The sequence below is a fragment of the Engystomops pustulosus genome, chromosome 10, assembly GCF_040894005.1.
Source record: "Engystomops pustulosus chromosome 10, aEngPut4.maternal, whole genome shotgun sequence".
Classification (NCBI taxonomy): Eukaryota; Metazoa; Chordata; class Amphibia; order Anura; family Leptodactylidae; genus Engystomops; species Engystomops pustulosus.
This window is the reverse complement of record NC_092420.1, coordinates 89,616,009-89,624,998: the sequence shown is the minus strand read 5'-3', so window position 1 is coordinate 89,624,998 and position 8,990 is coordinate 89,616,009. Positions and strand designations below refer to the sequence as shown.

General features: G+C 48.8%; 1 protein-coding gene across 1 annotated transcript in view; it reads left to right on the top strand.

Annotated features, from left to right (window-relative positions):
- The first annotated feature begins 2,904 nt into the window (after window positions 1-2,904).
- The window catches only part of SLC6A9 (solute carrier family 6 member 9), a 133,152-nt gene continuing 127,066 nt past the window's right edge, over window positions 2,905-8,990 (top strand). The window contains exon 1 of the mRNA XM_072128604.1: window positions 2,905-3,004. The gene's annotated coding sequence lies outside the window, so the exon portion shown is untranslated. The remainder of the gene's footprint in view (window positions 3,005-8,990) is intronic.

Below are 8,990 nucleotides of genomic sequence, written 5' to 3'. Positions count from 1 at the left end.
ACCATAACCACTGCAACCCCCATAGTGCACGTAGTATACACCCATTACACTATATATATATATATATATATATATATATATATATATATATATATATATATATAGTGCTGCCACATAGTATACATCCATTATACTGTGTGTGTGTATATATATATATATATATATATATATATATATATATATATATAATGTGCTGGCAGGTCTGTACATACACATAGTATGCATAGTGTAATACTATATATATATATATCGATACAATATTTTCAACAGAAGAAAAAAGTATTATTTTGTGGCGAGTTATGGTGCGTTTTGGTTGCGTTTTTAAGCAGTCCGTCAAAAAAACGCAAGCGTTTTTGAACAGTTTGAAATAAGATAATTGGTCAAACCTGTCAAAAACACATGCGTATTTTACGATCTGAAAACACTTAAAACGGGCCAAAAACGGGCTGTTTTTAAGCAGTTCGTCAAAAAACTCATGCGTTTTTTAACGGACTGCTTAAAAACGGCCCAAAAACGCATCCAAAATGCCACGTGTGCCATCACCCTCATGCTTTTCAAAATGCAATGAAGTGAACGCAAAGTGTGAACGCGTCCTGAATGTTTTGTGAGAAGAGCTTTAGTTTTTTTATGACGCTAGCGCACAGGGGGGAGGTCCTCGGCCCGAACGCACATGCATTTCCAGGGAAGCGCATTCGATTGATAAGCCGATCGCATGCGTTTCCCTGGAAACGCATGTGCGTTCAGGCTGAGGACCGCCCCCTGTGCGCTAGTACGTGTGACCGCGGCCTAAAGGTTGTCCTGGTATTGTTATTATTAGGCACACGTACCGCTAGGCGTCCGTCATAACACGACGCTAGCGCACAAGGGGGGTCCTCTGCCCGAACGCACATGGGTTTCCAGGGAAACGCACGCGATTGTTAAGCCGATCACATGCGTTTCTCTGGAAACGCATGTGCGTTCGGGCTGAGGACCGCCCCCTGTGCGCTAGCGTCGCGTTATGAACGGACGTCTACCGGTACGTGTGACCGCGGCCTAAAATGTATAATTGAGGGCTCATTCTGATGGGTGTTTTTGATGTCCATGTGCTATCAGTTTTTTTTTACGGATTCCTATGGGTTTCCATGGCTGTTTTTTTATACAGATGTACAGACAGTGAGAAAAAAATTGCAGTATGAATTATTTTTTTTCTCATATCCAGACCACATACATTCACCGAAGTCTGTGGATTCACAAAAAAAAATAACACATGGATAACATCCAATGTTTCAACCAACTGGCCAGGGCAGGGTTAAAAGTAGATTACGGTAGTTTTTTTCTGCAGATGTAAAAAAGCGGATGCGGATACAATACGGACTGAACACAGACATCACATGTCCACATTTTTTGTGGATGTGCAGCGGACACGCCCCTCTGAATGAGTCCTTATTTTGTGTCTTATAAATTTTTATCAATTTAATTTAACTGTACTACAAATATTTTAAGAAAATGGGATTTATTTACTAAGGGTCCGCGGATTGCATTTCCGTTGGATTGTTCATGGTATTCGGGATTTGTGGCAGCTTTCATGAAACAGAAATGAGGGGGGCGGGTTGTGCTGTCGGACCATCCGACTGATTCAGACTGAGCATAGGATTTAAGATTAAAATTGTGTCGCAACCAATGCACTTACATGCACCAGGAAGAAGAAGGTGAACTCCGGCGGACCTGAGCGGGGAAGCGTCACATGCAGGATATCGGGCGCACAATCTTAGTGAATCGTGGCACAGTGCATTGTTGTCGGACAATGCACTTTCGGGAACTCTGAGTGACCGGGTAAGTAAATGTGCCCCTATGTACTGATATATAGAGAGATATGTGAGGGCATACATCTCTATATACCAATGCATGGAGCGTGTGTTTTCATGAATCTGCCACACTCTGCACACTCCACAGGAAAGGTGCACGTAGTACACGCACCGCACATAGTACACACACCACACATAGTACGCGCACAGCACATAGTACGCGCACAGCATATAGTACGCACACAGCACATAGTACGCGCACAGCACATAGTACGCACACAGCACATAGTACACGCACCGCACATAGTACACGCACCACACATAGTACGCACACAGCACATAGTACGCACACCGCACATAGTACGCACACAGCACATAGTACACGCACCGCACATAGTACGCACACAGCACATAGTACACGCACCGCACATAGTACACGCACCACACATAGTACGCACACAGCACATAGTACGCACACCGCACATAGTACGCACACAGCACATAGTACACGCACCGCACATAGTACGCACACAGCACATAGTACACGCACCGCACATAGTACACGCACCGCACATAGTACGCACACCACACATAGTACGCGCACAGCACATAGTACGCGCACAGCACATAGTACGCGCACAGCACATAGTACGCGCACAGCACATAGTACACGCACCGCACATAGTACACGCACCGCACATAGTACACGCACCGCACATGGTACACACAGCGCACATGGTACGCACACCACACCTACTACCACACCGCACATAGTACACGCTCCGCACATAGTACACCTTGCACTGAGTTAAAAAAAAAATGTAATTGAATAACACAAAGTAATATAGAGACCTTGTTGAGCTCTGGTTGATGTAGAAACACCATACATGGATAGAATATGATATTTCCCTGGTGACATGGTCCCTGCTCTACCGCTGGCCTGAGAATATACGTAAAGGTTTTTGTATAGATATACATATAGTGGTGCCAGGTCTGTACATGCATTACACTGTATATGTATAGTGACAGGTCCTGCATATTGTATAAGTGTATGTATAGAGATATATATATAGTGCCGCCAGGTGCACAGCTGATAGTCTTGTGCTTTATCTTCCACCAGATAAACTATTTTAGTTTTACAAACATTATAATGGTGCGGATTTCCTCCTCCACCGATGACAACAATACAGAGCGCCGCATCAGAACGGCATCAGTCACAGGTGAGTGACAGCCAGACACAGCGGAAACATTCCTGCACATACCACTGACATAACCACGTGGAGAAGTAGCAGTGCTCAGTGTGTGGTTTTACATAGGGCTGCATCTGCACAATAAGAAACAGGTGACTGTGAAAGTGGTGATCCACATCTGACCAACCTGGTGTGCGGACAGTGTAATATGTATGGGTGCATTACCAACAGATGGGGTTTCCATCACTGATATGCATCATTCTATAATTACATGGGACTGGAGTGTAAGCCATACGATTTGGCATCCAGCTTTACCTGTAGCAGATAAAACTAAGAAACGTCAAAGTGATGCTGCACTTGGTCATTGTTGCTTGCACTTGGCTGCAGGCACTGCTGTCATGCAGGTGGCAGTCCTGTCCAGGCAGCAGATGCCTCAGCAAACATTCCCCCAGTGCTGCTAGCGGTAAATATTATTGTAGAGCAAACACGATGATTCACGGCAGGACTGCTCCATTGTCAGGAGCACTGGCCGGGATACGGCTATTTAATGAGCTTACTCTTGTGTACCATAGAGCTAACCATTAACCTTGAACTACAGATGGAAAGGAGAGCCCCACAGCCGCGAACAGTCTGCAGATAGGAGCCCAAGAAGGCAAACTTTACCCAGTGATAACAGGGGTGAAGACGGCCACAGAGATCCTGGTGGGGGCCCCAGTTGGTGCATCACTGGTCACTGATGAACCCCCAACAAACCCTCAGAATCAGATGTCCCTGATAAACCCCCAGCCTTAGAGGTCCCTGAGGGATGCCCAGAAATCGGCGGTCCCTGAGGGATGCCCAGACATCGGCGGTCCCTGAGGGATGCCCAGACATCGGCGGTCCCTGAGGGATGCCCAGACATCGGCGGTCCCTGAGGGATGCCCAGACATCGGCGGTCCCTGAGGGGTGCCCAGACATCGGCGGTCCCTGAGGGGTGCCCAGACATCGGCGGTCCCTGAGGGGTGCCCAGACATCGGAGGTCCCTGAGGGGTGCCGAGACATCGGAGGTCCCTGAGGGGTGCCCAGGCATCGGAGGTCCCTGAGGGGTGCCCAGGCATCGGAGGTCTCTGAGGGGTGCCCAGGCATCGGAGGTCCCTGAGGGGTGCCCAGGCATCGGAGGTCCCTGAGGGGTGCCCAGGCATCGGAGGTCCCTGAGGGGTGCCCAGGCATCGGAGGTCCCTGAGGGGTGCCCAGGCATCGGAGGTCCCTGAGGGGTGCCCAGGCATCGGAGGTCCCTGAGGGGTGCCCAGGCATCGGAGGTCCCTGAGGGGTGCCCAGGCATCGGAGGTCCCTGAGGGGTGCCCAGGCATCGGAGGTCCCTGAGGGGTGCCCAGGCATCGGAGGTCCCTGAGGGGTGCCCAGGCATCGGAGGTCCCTGAGGGGTGCCCAGGCATCGGAGGTCCCTGAGGGGTGCCCAGACATTGGAGGTCCCTGAGGGGTGCAGAATTGTGGCTGCAGCTCTAATTTTGATAAGAGTTTAAAAGCTGTTAAATAAGCTTTATATTGTTTTATAAACAGTGTCTATATAGGGTGTATATATATATATATATATAATATATACAGTATATATGTGCAAGGAATAGCAGTAGAAAAAAGTATCTAATTCACAGACCAAATGCTGTAACCATCCTGCAGGTGTGCAGACTATGATGTGCAAGGTATTTATCATGTACATTATTGTGTGTATACAGCTCAATAAGATTCAGTGTCCCTTATGTGGTCAGGGAGAGCTGCCTCTTTGTGGTCGGGGAGCCTTGCCTCTACGCGGTCGGGGAGCGCTGCCTCTACGCGGTCGGGGAGCCTTGCCTCTACGCGGTCGGGGAGCGCTGCCTCTACGCGGTCGGGGAGCGCTGCCTCTACGCGGTCGGGGAGCGCTGCCTCTACGCGGTCGGGGAGCGCTGCCTCTACGCGGTCGGGGAGCGCTGCCTCTACGCGGTCGGGGAACGCTGCATCTACGCGGTTGGTGGAGCGCTGCCTCTACGCGGACGGGGAGCGCTGCCTCTACGCGGTCGGGGAGCGCTGCCTCTACGCGGTCGGGGAGCGTTGCCTCTTCGCGGTCGGGGAGCGCTGCCTCTACGCGGTCGGGGAGCGCTGCCTCTACGCGGTCGGGGAGCGCTGCCACCTGGTGATGTTATATGGTCCACTACTACTCTTGTTCCTCTCGTGCTGCACCTTCCTCTAGAGCTGTACGTATTGTAATGACTGCAACATCCGCCCGTCTCTCACGCCCTGCAGTAATACTCCCATCATTCTTCGGTAGATATGAGCAGTGACTCAGTCTGGTGCTGTGACTGACACATAGTAAACACGGCTTAGTACAAGCATCAAGACGCATACGATACTGAGGGGACTCCGCGGCGGCGCTCCTCACGCACTGACACAGGAATGCCGTGTGTGGCCAGTGTAATCACACACTGCTGAATAGGACAGCAGCGCCATTCCCTCCTGTGTACAAACACTGCCGTGCTGCCAGGCAACCACATCCACCACATGTAATCACCTGCAACACACTGCTCAGGGGTGTCACCCAGCTTTCCGCAAACCCTGAATGTCGTCTTCTAGTTTGAAAGCCTAAAATCCTGCTCTATGCCACCAATGTGCAAAAAACATTGCTGCTTGCCTCATAAAGTGCAAAAGGATGCCCTCTGTACTAAATCCACAGGGAGATAAATCCCCTTCCAACCATTCCCATCCCAAAGATCCGGAATGATATATCAGATGTGCTGTCCCTCCATATACCGCCCATATCACACATATTAGGACTGCTCCATCTGATGCTGTACTCAGGGGACATCCTGCTGTATACTCGTCCATAGAGAGCATTTTATATACGCACACAGGGGCTCCATGTGCTTCTTACAGCCCTCAGCACACGATATTTAATATATTATTACTGTGGGTGCTATGGACAGCAGTGACCTGATCGTGCTGGATCTGCCCCATGTTGTCTCTGGCCATTGACCCCTCTGGATGTTTTGGATCACGTTGATAATAACATTTTTATTGCTGTGATTATTTAACCTGCGATCACAAATACATAGATAACACGGTGCAGAGAAGAGCAGAGCGCTGGTGAGGGCTGGCATTCTGCTCTCTGTACTCAGCGCTTTCTGATTTCTTCTCTTTTGTGCTGTTTTTCTGCACTCTCTGTCGTCTCTGTGATCTGCTCTCTCTGCAGTCTGTTGTCTCTGTGATCTGCTCTCTCTTCAGTCTGTTGTCTCTGTGATCTGCTCTCTCTTCAGTCTGTTGTCTCTGTGATCTGCTCTCTCTTTAGTCTGTTGTCTCTGTGATGTGCTCTCTTTTCAGTCTGTTGTCTCTGTGATCTGCTCTCTCTTCAGTCTGTTGTCTCTGTGATCTGTTCTCTCTGCAGTCTGTTGTCTCTGTGATCTGCTCTCTCTTCAGTCTGTTGTCTCTGTGATCTGCTCTCTCTTCAGTCTGTTGTCTCTGTGATCTGCTCTCTCTTCAGTCTGTTGTCTCTGTGATCTGCTCTCTCTTCAGTCTGTTGTCTCTGTGATCAGCTCTCTCTGCAGTCTGTTGTCTCTGTGATCAGCTCTCTCTGCAGTCTGTTGCCTCTGTGATCAGCTTTCTCAGCAGTCTGTTGTCTCTGTGATCTGCTCTCTCTTCAGTCTGTTGTCTCTGTGATCTGCTCTCTCTTCAGTCTGTTGTCTCTGTGATCTGCTCTCTCTTCAGTCTGTTGTCTCTGTGATCTGCTCTCTCTTTAGTCTGTTGTCTCTGTGATCTGCTCTCTCTTCAGTCTGTTGTCTCTGTGATCTCTCTCTGCAGTCTGTTGTCTCTGTGATCTCTCTCTGCAGTCTGTTGTCTCTGTGGTCTGCTCTCTCTTCAGTCTGTTGTCTCTGTGATCTGCTCTCTCTTCAGTCTGTTGTCTCTGTGATCAGCTCTCTCTGCAGTCTGTTGTCTCTGTGATCAGCTCTCTCTTCAGTCTGTTGTCTCTGTGATCTGTTCTCTCTGCAGTCTGTTGTCTCTGTGATCTGCTCTCTCTTCAGTCTGTTGTCTCTGTGATCTGCTCTCTCTTCAGTCTGTTGTCTCTGTGATCTGCTCTCTCTTCAGTTTGTTGTCTCTGTGATCTGCTCTCTCTTCAGTCTGTTGTCTCTGTAATCTGTTCTCTCTGCAGTCTGTTGTCTCTGTGATCTGCTTTCTCTGCAGTCTGTTGTCTCTGATCTGCTCTCTCTTCAGTCTGTTGTCTCTGTGATCTGCTCTCTCTTCAGTCTGTTGTCTCTGTGATATGCTCTCTCTTCAGTCTGTTGTCTCTGTGATCGGCTCTCTCTTCAGTCTGTTGTCTCTGTGATCTGCTCTCTCTTCAGTCTGTTGTCTCTGTGATCAGCTCTCTCTTCAGTCTGTTGTCTCTGTGATCGGCTCTCTCTTCAGTCTGTTGTCTCTGTGATCTGTTCTCTCTGTTGTCAGTTGTCTCTGTGATCTGCTCTCTCTTCAGTCTGTTGTCTCTGTGATCTGCTCTCTCTGCAGTCTGTTGTCTCTGTGATCTGATCTCTCTGTAGTCTGTTGTCTCTGTGATCTGCTCTCTCTTCAGTTTGTTGTCTCTGTGATCTGCTCTCTCTTTAGTCTGTTGTCTCTGTGATCTGCTCTCTCTTCAGTCTGTTGTCTCTGTGATCTCTCTCTGCAGTCTGTTGTCTCTGTGATCTGCTCTCTCTGCAGTCTGTTGTCTCTGTAATCTGCTCTCTCTTCAGTCTGTTGTCTCTGTGATCTGCTCTCTCTTCAGCCTGTTGTCCCTGTGATCTGCTCTCTTCAGCCTGTTGTCCCTGTGATCTGCTCTCTCTTCAGTTTGTTGTCTCTGTGATCTGTTCTCTCTGCAGTCTGTTGTCTCTGTGATCTGCTCTCTCTGCAGTCTGTTGTCTCTGTGATCTGCTCTCTCTGCAGTCTGTTGTCTCTGTGATCAGCTCTCTCTTCAGTCTGTTGTCTCTGTGATCTGCTCTCTCTGCAGTCTGTTGTCTCTGTAATCTGCTCTCTCTTCAGTTTGTTGTCTCTGTGATCTGTTCTCTCTGCAGTCTGTTGTCTCCGTGATCTGCTGTCTCTTCAGTCTGTTGTCTCCGTGATCTGTTCTCTCTGCAGTCTGTTGTCTCTGTGATCTGTTCTCTCTGTTGTCAGTTGTCTCTGTGATCTGCTCTCTCTTCAGTCTGTTGTCTCTGTGATCAGCTCTCTCTGTTGTCAGTTGTCTCTGTGATCTGCTCTCTCTTCAGTCTGTTGTCTCTGTGATCTGCTCTCTCTTCAGTCTGTTGTCTCTGTGATCTGCTCTCTCTTCAGTCTGTTGTCTCTGTGATCTGCTCTCTCTTCAGTCTGTTGTCTCTGTGATCTGCTCTCTCTTCAGTCTGTTGTCTCTGTGATCTGCTCTCTCTTCAGTCTGTTGTCTCTGTGATCTGCTCTCTCTTCAGTCTGTTGTCTCTGTGATCTGCTCTCTCTTCAGTCTGTTGTCTCTGTGATCTGTTCTCTCTGCAGTCTGTTGTCTCTGTGATCTGCTCTCTCTTCAGTCTGTTGTCTCTGTGATCTGCTCTCTCTTCAGTCTGTTGTCTCTGTGATCTGCTCTCTCTTCAGTCTGTTGTCTCTGTGATCTGTTCTCTCTTCAGTCTGTTGTCTCTGTGATCTGCTCTCTCTTCAGTCTGTTGTCTCTGTGATCTGCTCTCTCTTCAGTCTGTTGTCTCTGTGATCTGCTCTCTCTTTAGTCTGTTGTCTCTGTGATCTGCTCTCTCTTCAGTCTGTTGTCTCTGTGATCTGCTCTCTCTTCAGTCTGTTGTCTCTGTGATCTGCTCTCTCTTTAGTCTGTTGTCTCTGTGATCTGCTCTCTCTTCAGTCTGTTGTCTCTGTGATCTCTCTCTGCAGTCTGTTGTCTCTGTGATCAGCTCTCTCTTCAGTCTGTTGTCTCTGTGATCTGTTCTCTCTGCAGTCTGTTGTCTCTGTGATCTGCTTTCTCTGCAGTCTGTTGTCTCTGTGATCTGCTCTCTCTTCA